Source organism: Brassica napus, chromosome C5 (genome assembly GCF_020379485.1).
Source record: "Brassica napus cultivar Da-Ae chromosome C5, Da-Ae, whole genome shotgun sequence".
NCBI lineage: Eukaryota > Viridiplantae > Streptophyta > Magnoliopsida > Brassicales > Brassicaceae > Brassica > Brassica napus.
The window spans coordinates 12,249,967-12,260,733 of NC_063448.1; positions in this window are offsets into that span (position 1 = coordinate 12,249,967).

The window sequence follows — 10,767 nt, forward strand, 5'->3', positions numbered from 1 at the left end:
TGAGGAACGCTGATCAGACATGTTCCCATGAAGTGAGAGAGCCGGTAAGGAGAGAGTTCAACCACCGTGCAGCTTTTCCATCAAGAGAGAATGGGAATAACATGCACCTGATGTAGTCTGGTGGAACACCATTCGCGCGAGTGAAACTGCAGACTTTTTCGAAGCTCTCAATATGCTCCATTGGAATTTCTGTAGAGAGACCAGAGAACACCTTTCTCTGTACTAGACCGATCAAAGCAGGCTTGATCTCGAAGTCCTGCCTGGTGCAGGGTGGGGGAACAATGGCAGAGTGCGTAGTAGGGATGTTATGCGGAAGGTTTCTCGTCCCGATCGGAACAGTCTGCGCCTGCTGTTCTTGATGTTGCTGAGCAGCTTGTTCATGCGCTTGAATGGTATGCTGCAACTGTTGCATCTGCTGATGCATGAGTGCCATTGCAGCTGTGAGATCATTCTGATTGGCGTGATCACCCATAGTGGTGTCGGTTTGCCTTGGTTGTTGACGATTTGTTATTTCTAACCTTGCTAGCTCTTGTTTGGTAAATGTAACAAATTCTCCTTGTGCGTTTCTCCGAGTATGTCTACTGGTCATGCACCTGGAACATTAGTTACAACAAAAAGGATATACCAAGTTAGATGTCTTAGACTAAATAAATAACCGAAAAATAAAGGTAAAAAGATGGTCCCCGACAACGGCGCCAAATTGGTATTACGTGTATACGCACACCAATTAACCTAATGTGCACACTACTACAATCGAATGGTATGTCGATGTAGCACTTTAGGATCGAATCCACAGAGACCAACGATTACACTTTATCTTTATGGGATCAATACTTAGCTAAAACAATATGGGGGTTTTAAGATATGAGGGTTTCGTGAGAAACAAGTAACAAAATTAATTAAAGTATTCAGATAATTAAAATGCTAGTCTGGGGTGGTTTGATCGGGTGTTAAGCAAGTGTGAGCCAAACAATTGTTCAAGTTCAATTAAGAGCAAGTCTAGAACTCGGATCACTCAAATAGAACAGTCCACTGTCGTGGTACTGCTCCCTATGCTGATCGATCTTGATACCTAAACTCTCGTTTGGATCAAGACGCGACAGCAAGCAATAGAGATCAAGTCTGATATGTTCACAAAACACCCTAACATCTACTTTCGCTGGTTAGGGATGCAATGCTCATTCATAACAGATCTAGCAACCTATTACACGGTTAATGAACAGGTTAAACCTAGGATCTAACATTAAGCGGCCAGTTTAATGCAAACATTAAGAACAATTATGAAAGAAGACAATCAATGGTTTCACTTATCTATGTTTAACTCACGGATTCAACACCCAAACACCCTAGACTAAGCAAGTTGACTACTCAGCCATGAACAGAGAAAACACAGAGACAGAGACTGAATAAAACATGTGTAGATAAAATAGAATAAGGGTTCAGGGGGTTCTTCTCTATGGTGAGAGAGATGGAGCCTTCTCCCTTTATAAAGTATCAAATCACAAATCTCTAAAAGCTCAAGTCTGGTTCCTTGTGTAAAAAGTAGCGTAGAATATAAAAAGAAAGAGAAAAATATGATATATCAAAGCCACAGGCGGCTGGGAGAAAAAGATGGGATAATTAGGGCAAATCCCGTAATGACTTGTAGTTTCCTTAAAAATCTCTGCCGCTGGAACATGCACTTGGGTTGCTCCGCTCTATCCGGAACAGTCACTCGGGTTGCTCCGCTATCGGGAACAGTAACTCAGACTGTTCCGCGTGAAAATCTTCAGATTGCATTCTTTTCTGCATCTTTTGTTCCAACTGGTGCATCTCCCATCCAATGCAACTCCAGACCTGTAATGACTCGAAAAGAACTAGGAAGACTCGATAAAGACTTGAAAACCAATTAGAAAACATATATACAAGATGCCAAAAACACCATATATCAGGCATCCCACAATCCGGTTAGTCAGATCTCTTCAGTATCAGATCACTCCTAGGCTCGAATAGCCGAGTATACATGATCTGTTGTATGCGTTTGCTCATGCCTAGGCCTGGGCATAAAATCCGGAACCCGAAATCCGAACCGAACCCGAACCGAAAAACCCGACCCATTATCCGACCCAAAACGTAAAAATACCCGAACGGGTCTTGTAGGGTGGTACAAAAAATATCCGAACCCGAAGTGTTATTAACCGAACCCGAACGGGTAACCCGAAAAATCCGAAATTAATAGTCAATATAAATATTTTGAAATATATACAAGTATTCCAATTATTAAATTCAATATTTGTGGTAATATTATATATAATAATAAATATTAAAATTCTAATAAATGCTTTAAGTACACAATTAGTTATAAATAAGTATTTTATAATTTGCTCATTGAAATAAAAAGTTTACTCTCTATAAGGCAATACATATTGTTTACAAATGATGTTTGTTTTCATGCTTGATTTAACATTTTATTGTTATTTTATCAATTTTATATGTGATAGATTAATTTTTATTTAATTTAGATGTTTTTCTTTATGTTTTACTTCAAAAAATTTGTTTTTTTACTTTGGTTATATCCGAACCGAACCGATATAACCCGAATCCGTACGATATATGATTACTTTATGGGTTTTATGATGCAATACAATTTTGAACCGAACCCGACCCGTACTAATAAAATTTAAGTATGGGACCTAGAAGCGTAAACCCAAAAATCCGAAAACCCGAAAACCCCGATCCGAATGCCAACGGGTACCCGAACGCCCAGGCCTACTCATGCCCTCAGTTCATCCGAACAGACTGATAGCATATGCTATCGCACACATCACACCCAAATCCGTACTCAGTATTCGATCGGGATTGATCAGATCAGGACATCGAACCCAACAGAAACGTTGTCTCCAGTCCCGCAGCGATTGCCTCTCGATCTTAACCACCGCAGGCTCTAGTATGCGTCGCGATCCATCAGTACACGGCCCTCGTCAGTACAGACTAAGCCGCCGGTCCCTTTCCCACGGCTTGCGCACCGTCCCATGGACTGTAACCACCGTATACCGCAGTAAGTACATCGCGAACCATTGCTCAGTCTGCAGTCTGTCTGGCACGACTCAGACCACACCGAACACACCATCGCTCGACTCTAGGAAAGTCGGATCAGAATCCGATCGATCCTTTTCGGCGATCTCCGTCTCTCTCCATCAGTTTCTCTCTCTCTCTCTGTTCTGTATCCCCCCAACCGTGTCCCCCTTTATGATCCGCGAAATCCCACTTAAGGGAAACACATGGGCGGTTTCTCCACAGTCATAACCGCTCATGCGCCCAAAACCGTCTGTAACTGTAACTGCTCTCGGCAGTTCCTAGTTAACTTCTCGGCAGTTCCATATCTATCTCGGTAACCGACCCGATAACCATTCCAAACTGAGTTGCTAACTGCTCTCGCAACTGTTCTGGAACTGCCTCTGTAACTGTCTTATAACCGTTTGACAGTTCACAATTCCAGTAACCGCCAGATAACCGTTCCCACCATTTTACTCGGCCTATCAATACATGATTGGCTCAGTTTCAGTTCCCGCCAGAACGTATGTCCAGTCAGTCTGTACATAGACTAACTGATCTCAGAAGACAAGTCCAACTACTTTGTATGAATCCGACCAGCTCAGTTTGACATGCTCAACTACCATGTCCGGACCTACAGTATTGTCTTAACTGACCAACACTGTTCTACACGACGAGTCTAATCCTGACTAAGTCGTCTGATCGATTTAACTGACTCGTCCTTAGACTGATTCAGCTCAGACCGCGGAACGGGGATGCTACGCTCGGGTATTTTCTATAATATTTATTTTTAATTCTATTTTTTATTTATTTCAGTATTATATATACATATATATACTAATATTATTAAAACATAAATCATTAGACAATTTTCAAAAAATGTAGGTTTTAATTAATATTTTTTGTCTAACAGATTTGAACTTTTCCAACTCAAAATTTGTTTTTTTTATTGAAAATCATGTATCTCATGATGAAAAACATAAAATAATTGAAGCTTAGTTTAATCTGAATATTTTTATCTTACTTATATAAGTTTATGTAAAATAAAACGTTACATGTACATTTTGTTTGAATTTTATTTTGGCTTTAGAACTATTAAATTTATAACTTTCAAAGATATTAGGAAATTTATCTTTCAAATTTTTTCAAGTGGTTGCTTACTGAGAAAATATAAATAACTATGCTAAAACAACACACGATTATACCTGAGTCTATGTATTGCTCCTTAGGGATGGTCTGCAGTGTATCCAATTTGGAGAGGTAAGTAAGAGACAGCCATGGACGGTGATTATTGTCAAGGAGAGCGTTGGCTGAAACAGATGCTTCTGAAGGGATGCGAACATTGGTGTTTATGGAGTCAGTATATATATATAATTAAGAACAATTTTTCAGACTGATCGATGTACCCAGGGCCGATCCTGGGCAAAGCCTAACGAAACATTGGTTTTAGGCTCCCAAAAATTTTGGAAAACATTACATAGAAAAAAGTCCCCAAAATTTTTTTTTTAGGTCCCTAAATTTACCAAAAAAAAATTTTTAGCTGTAATTTTTAAAAAACCGCCTACAGCCCCCTAAATCTCGGGGCCGGCCCTGGATGTACCTGAAATAATACACGGTCTTCCTCTTCCAAGTTTTTTCATTAGTTGCTTGTTAGCTAAAGAACGAAATAATGAGTTAATCTACTATGTATCTGATAATCAAAAAAAAAATCTGATTAGAATATGACAGTGACTAACCTAATGGGATTGGCTGCTTCAGTTTTGTTGATCGTCTGAGCATACGGGCTTGTCGAGATGCTCTTGCTGAAACTGCTGTATGATCACAAAAATGTAATAAGCATGTACAGGAATGTTGAACGGATGATACAAACTCAACTATGCAACATGATGTTGTGGTATAAATTGTTATAAATAATTTGTAAGACTTTCTTTGACAAACCTATTTTCTAAAAGAATATAAATAAGCTACACGAATCTGAGCTACAGACTTTCGTGACATCGGGAACGTTAGTTGTGTCAGCGTCGGCGCCCAAACCTCTTCCCGTGTTAACACCCAGATCGCCAGTATCAGATTCTGCGACACTTCTAGATGTATTATTCATCATTACTGAAAGCAGTTCTGACGAAATCAAGATATATATATTTATATATATATGCAAAGGAATGTACGACTGCAATGGGTCTGATTATATACATAAGACTGATGGTTGAGGTGCATTTACTTGACAGTTACAGAATAAGTAGCTTGGAAATGTGAGAGGTCAAATCATATCTTCTAGACAACATGCCAAACTAATTAACTTTTTTTTTTCCAAACTAATTAATTGTTTTACGTACTACATAGAATGGATGGATCCGTAATTGGTGTAGTTTCTTTGGATGGAAAGAAAGCTAAAGGACGCTATAGGATCCCAAGCGAACTGAATAGTCAGGCCGAGTAAACAAAATATGTATCCAAGATGGCTGAGGACGAAAACGGTGAGAAAACCTAACTGGCGATGAATGCGTGCTCAGAAGAGGAGCTTTGTTCGCCAGGGGCTTGGCAATAGTGTAACAGAAAGCTCAAAAATAGATAAAGCCTGACTCAATTGATTTCCAGATTAATGAAATGCAGTGCTCTACCTGCCGGGACACGTGTCGCAACGTCAGAGCTCAATTTTCTTAGGTGGAATCCTATGTGGCGCAAGGAGGAGAAAGCAAAACACTATTTTATAATAATAGATAGATAGATAGACTAGGATTGGCACGGGCTACGCTCGGGATTTTTCTATAATATTTATTTTAATTAAATTTTCTATTGAGTTCAGTATTATATATATAATATATATTAATCTTAATAAAACATGAATCATTAGAAATTTCCAAAAATGTAGGTTTTATTTTTTTTGTTTAACAGATTTAAACTTTTACCACTCAGAATTTTTTATTTTTTTTATAAATGAAAATTATGTATTGAGTGATGAAAAACATATAAAATAATTAAAGAGTAGTTTAATCTGAATATTTTTATCTTACTTATTTAATTTTATGTAAAATAAATTTTACATGTACATTTTCTTTGAATTTTATTTTGGTTTTGAGCCATTAAATTTATAACTTTTAAGGGTACTAGAGATTTTACCGCGCTACGCGCGGTTTGTTTGTCTATAAACATTAAACCTTAGATTTAAAAAAAAATTAAGTTTTTTTTAATATTATATCATTTATTTGTTTCGATATATTTTTTTGTTTGAAATATCATTAATTTATGTTAACATATTAAATGTCTCTATTAATTTTTTCGTAACCATGTTTAAATCTTTCTTAAAATTTAAAATACTCTACATTTAATAAAATAATATAAAAATTCTATCATCTTACGTATATTATATATTTTCTTATATATCGTCTAATTGTTTTTGAATTATTTTTTGAAATATAGGTAAATAAACTTTATTTCATATAAATATATAATTTTATAAATGTGCAATAATTTTGAATACTTAAATCTGTAAATTTTGATAACCAATAAAATGATTCAGCAATTCTTTGAGTTTTGAAGCCATAATTTATTTTCAATATTAAACTTTTGGTATTTATTATTTTGTAAATAATTATTTGTTATAAAAATGTGAAATATGTAGTAGATTTCAATATGAACAATTCTGTATTTAGTTACTACATAAAAAGATATTGAGAACCATTAACATATTCACAGATGGTCACTTATTTAACTAATCTTAAAAATTATCTCTTAACGTTAAAAATTCTTAAGTGTTGAGTTTCAGGATAGAATCTTGTTAACATATTCTCTCTCTGTTAGAAAAAATCAGAGACGTGTATGAAATCGGAAGCATAATATTGAAATATGGACATGTACCTCTTCATCAATCATCAACATCTCAAGGCCGAGAAGGATGCCTCCTTTAGAATTATTGCGAGCTTTCCAGAAATAGATTAGCTTAAAAAGCAACTGGGAATCTCCAGGTCTTGATGAAACCTAACTGAAGAAAAGTGGAGAATGAACTTGGGTGGTGGTGACTGCCGTTTGATTTGCCATAAAGCTAGGAATGAATTTCAGGATTTGAGCAATAGATTTTTGGCTTGAGGAGGCATCGTTATGATTGAGTAAGAGGAGGGATGTGGAGAGTTAGACGCCGATTTGTCTGAAGGAGTAATTAAGTAGCTTTGTTTCGTCATTATAGCCGTCGCAAGCGTTATACGGAGGAGATAGGAAGACAGTGAGTTCTGGAAGGTTTTCTGTAGACGTCGTAACAAAATTAGGTTGAAGTAAGAAGATGGCAAAACAAATGGGCCATTAAAGCTAAATGGTCTATTACGCAGCACAGATTCGTGGCCCAACAACTTAACATCCATGATGACATGGACAAATGATTGGTTGCGAATTTTTTCGCTGACGTGGACAGCTTAAGAGGGCTTCATATTCTCCTTTTAATAGTGTAAGATTTATTTGTTTCGATATATTTATTTGTTTGAAATATCATTAATTTATGTTAACATATTAAATGTCTCTATTAATCTTTTCGTAACCAGGTTAAAATCTTTCTTAAAATTTAAAATACTCTACATTTAATAATAATAAAAAAATTCTATCATCTTATGTATATTATATATTTTCTTATATATCGTCTGATTGATTTTGAATTATTTTTTGAAGTATAGGTAAATAACCTTTATTTCATATAAATATATAATTTTATAAATGTGTAATAATTTTGAATACTTAAATCTGTAAATTTTGATAACCAATAAAATGATTCAGCAATTCTTTAAGTTTTGAAGCCATAATTTATTTTCAATATTAAACTTTTTGGTATTTATTATTTTGTAAATAATTATTTGTTATAAAAATGTGAAATATGTAGTAGATTTCAATGTGAACAATTCTGTATTTAGTTACTACATAAAAGGATATTGAGAACCATTAACGTATTCACAGATGGTCACTTATTTAGCTAATCTTAAAAATTATCTCTTAACGTTAAAAAATTCTTAGGTGTTGAGTTTCAGGATATAATTTTGTTAACATATTCTCTCTCTATTAGAAAAAATCAGAGACGTGTATGAAATCGGAAGCATAATATTGAAATATAGACATGTACCTCTTCATCCATCATCAGCATCTCAAGGCCGAGAAGGATGCCTCCTTTGGAATTATTGCGAGCTTTCCAGAAATAGATTAGCTTAAAAAGCAACTGGGAATCTCCCGCTCCTGATGAAACCTAACTGAAGAAAAGTGGAGAATGAACTTGGGTGGTGGTAACTGCCGTTTGATTTGCCATAAAGCTAGGAATGAATTTGAGGATCTGAGCAATAGATTTTTGCCTTGAGGAGGCATCGTTATGATTGAGTAAGAGGAGGGATGTGGAGAGTTAGACGCCGATTTGTCTGAAGGAGTAATTAAGTAGCTTTAATTCGTCATTATAGCCGTCGCAGGCGTTATACGGAGGAGATAGGAAGACAGTGAGTTCTGGAAGGTTTTCTGTAGACGTCGTAACAAAATTAGGTTGGAATAAGAAGATGGCAAAACAAATGGGTCATTAAAGCTAAATGGCCTATTACGCAGCACAGATTTGTGGCCCAACAACTTAACATCCATGATGACATGGACAAATGATTGGTTGCGAATTTTTTCGCTGACGTGGACAGCTTAAGAGGGCTTCATATTCTCTTTTTAATAGTGTAAGATTAGGAAATTTATCTTTCAAAAAAATTTGTTCCTCCTTTTCCTACATCTTCTTTGCAAATGTATAACTAAATAATTATTTTCGAATCACATAATCGTATTTGCACAATACTGTAATTTTCAGAATTGGTTGGTGATCTAAATAATTATTAACAAAGTACAACAAATTTGTATTGTGGTTAAAAAAACGATATTATAGTTGTCTTTGGAAGTTTTTCACACATGATCTACGAAATAGACTTGCATGATCATTATATCATCAATCTATTACAAATGCCTTTTGTTTTTATGTATATACTAACAATGCTTCTTGGTGAGAAAATACCGAGTTGCTGAAAACAATGACTCTCGCCTTGTAAAGAGATTGAAAGTCTCAACGAAGTGTCACCCTCCCTCTTGAGATTAAGTTTTTTAATGCAATCAAATGTTAGATTTCTTCCATCTAATAGATCGAAAGAATCAACGAAGTGCATGCGTAACAAATAAAAGGATACTGAAAGTATCAACGAAGTGCAAGCGTAACATATAAAAGGATACTGAACCTCAGATAGATTAAAAACTCCTAGCTTTATAATATGAATGATAAGATGTGGAGTCCTAACACAATGTTGCTTAATGTCTTGCAAAGATTAATTCTTGCAAACACCTAAATTGTCATATAGTACAAAGTTCTCTACTGATATCTAAATAAGCTTCAGTTGAAGGTTAAATATGAGTAAGAAAGTGAAGCAAAGCCATACTGTTAGGTCGTGGTTTGTTATTTGCCGACTTCATATGTATTTCTGACATGTTGAACGTACCGGTATACTACAGTGGTGATTTGATATCTTTCGAACATCTAAAGATGTGGTTAAGGTGAGTATATGATGTTTTTTCATCACCTCGTTCATAGTGCCCATTTATTTACTCGTCTTAGATTGATTAACGCGCTCCTTGACTAATTCACTTTAGTGTAAAACATTACTTACATAATACAGCTGTTTGAGAGATTGTGTTGTATCTATAATCTGTTAAATGGTTACGAATAAACTTCACCTTACTGTACCTCTATTTATGGGATGCTCTGTTTTAGGTGTCCTACTAATATATTTGTCGCATAACCATGGCTGGTTGTCGTCATATCCGGCTATAGGTTCAGGTGGACAAAAAAAGTGATAAAATCTCTTATATATTAAAAGAGAAGCATTGTAATAAATGCATTCACACTATAATAAACACGTGACAGCTTCACAGTGATTTGATAATAAGTATGCTAACGCGTTCACACTGTATTTACTTTGCGTTTTTTTTAAATATAAAACTCACATACATTGTTCCAATAAAACTTTGGATTTTTTTTGTTCGAATAAAAATAGATAACGAATCAAAAGCCAAACTATATATATATATTATTTTTATTGTTTACGGATAAAGTTGAGCAAAATATTCATAAATTTTGATTCGATTCGATTCGTTTTCCGTTTTGATTTGAACCAAAAAATCTGGATATCCGTAACTCTACGAAACAAATCAAATACTAAAATACAATATCCAAAAAAAAAGCAAATCACAATACCAATAATTCGTTCGTTTTAGTGTTAATAATTATTAAGTTGATGTTTTTGGACCCATCATCAAATTTATTTAAAATATCTGCTTTTCGTAACAAAAGGAGTCTATAAATTTGAAATCTGCTTTTATTGATTAAATAAGTTGCGTACCTGAAATTAAATTATATTCAAATTATGTTATTTCTTTGTTATTAAAAAGTGAAACTAAAAACATACATGTTTTCGGAAAAAAACAATGGAAACAAAGATTTAGAAAATGACAATTCTCTCGAATAGATATTTTTAAGTTTTTGTCACAAAAATAGATCTCAAAAACTAAAATGACAAAAATAGCATTTTTTATTTTGAATTTAAAAAAAAAAAAATTCGAAATCCTATCCCAAAAACCCACTCATCAACTCTAAACCCTAAACTCTAAACCATAAACCTTAAACCCTAAAGCACACCCCTTAACTAGGCCTGGGCATAAAATCCATAATCCGAAATCTGAACCGAACCC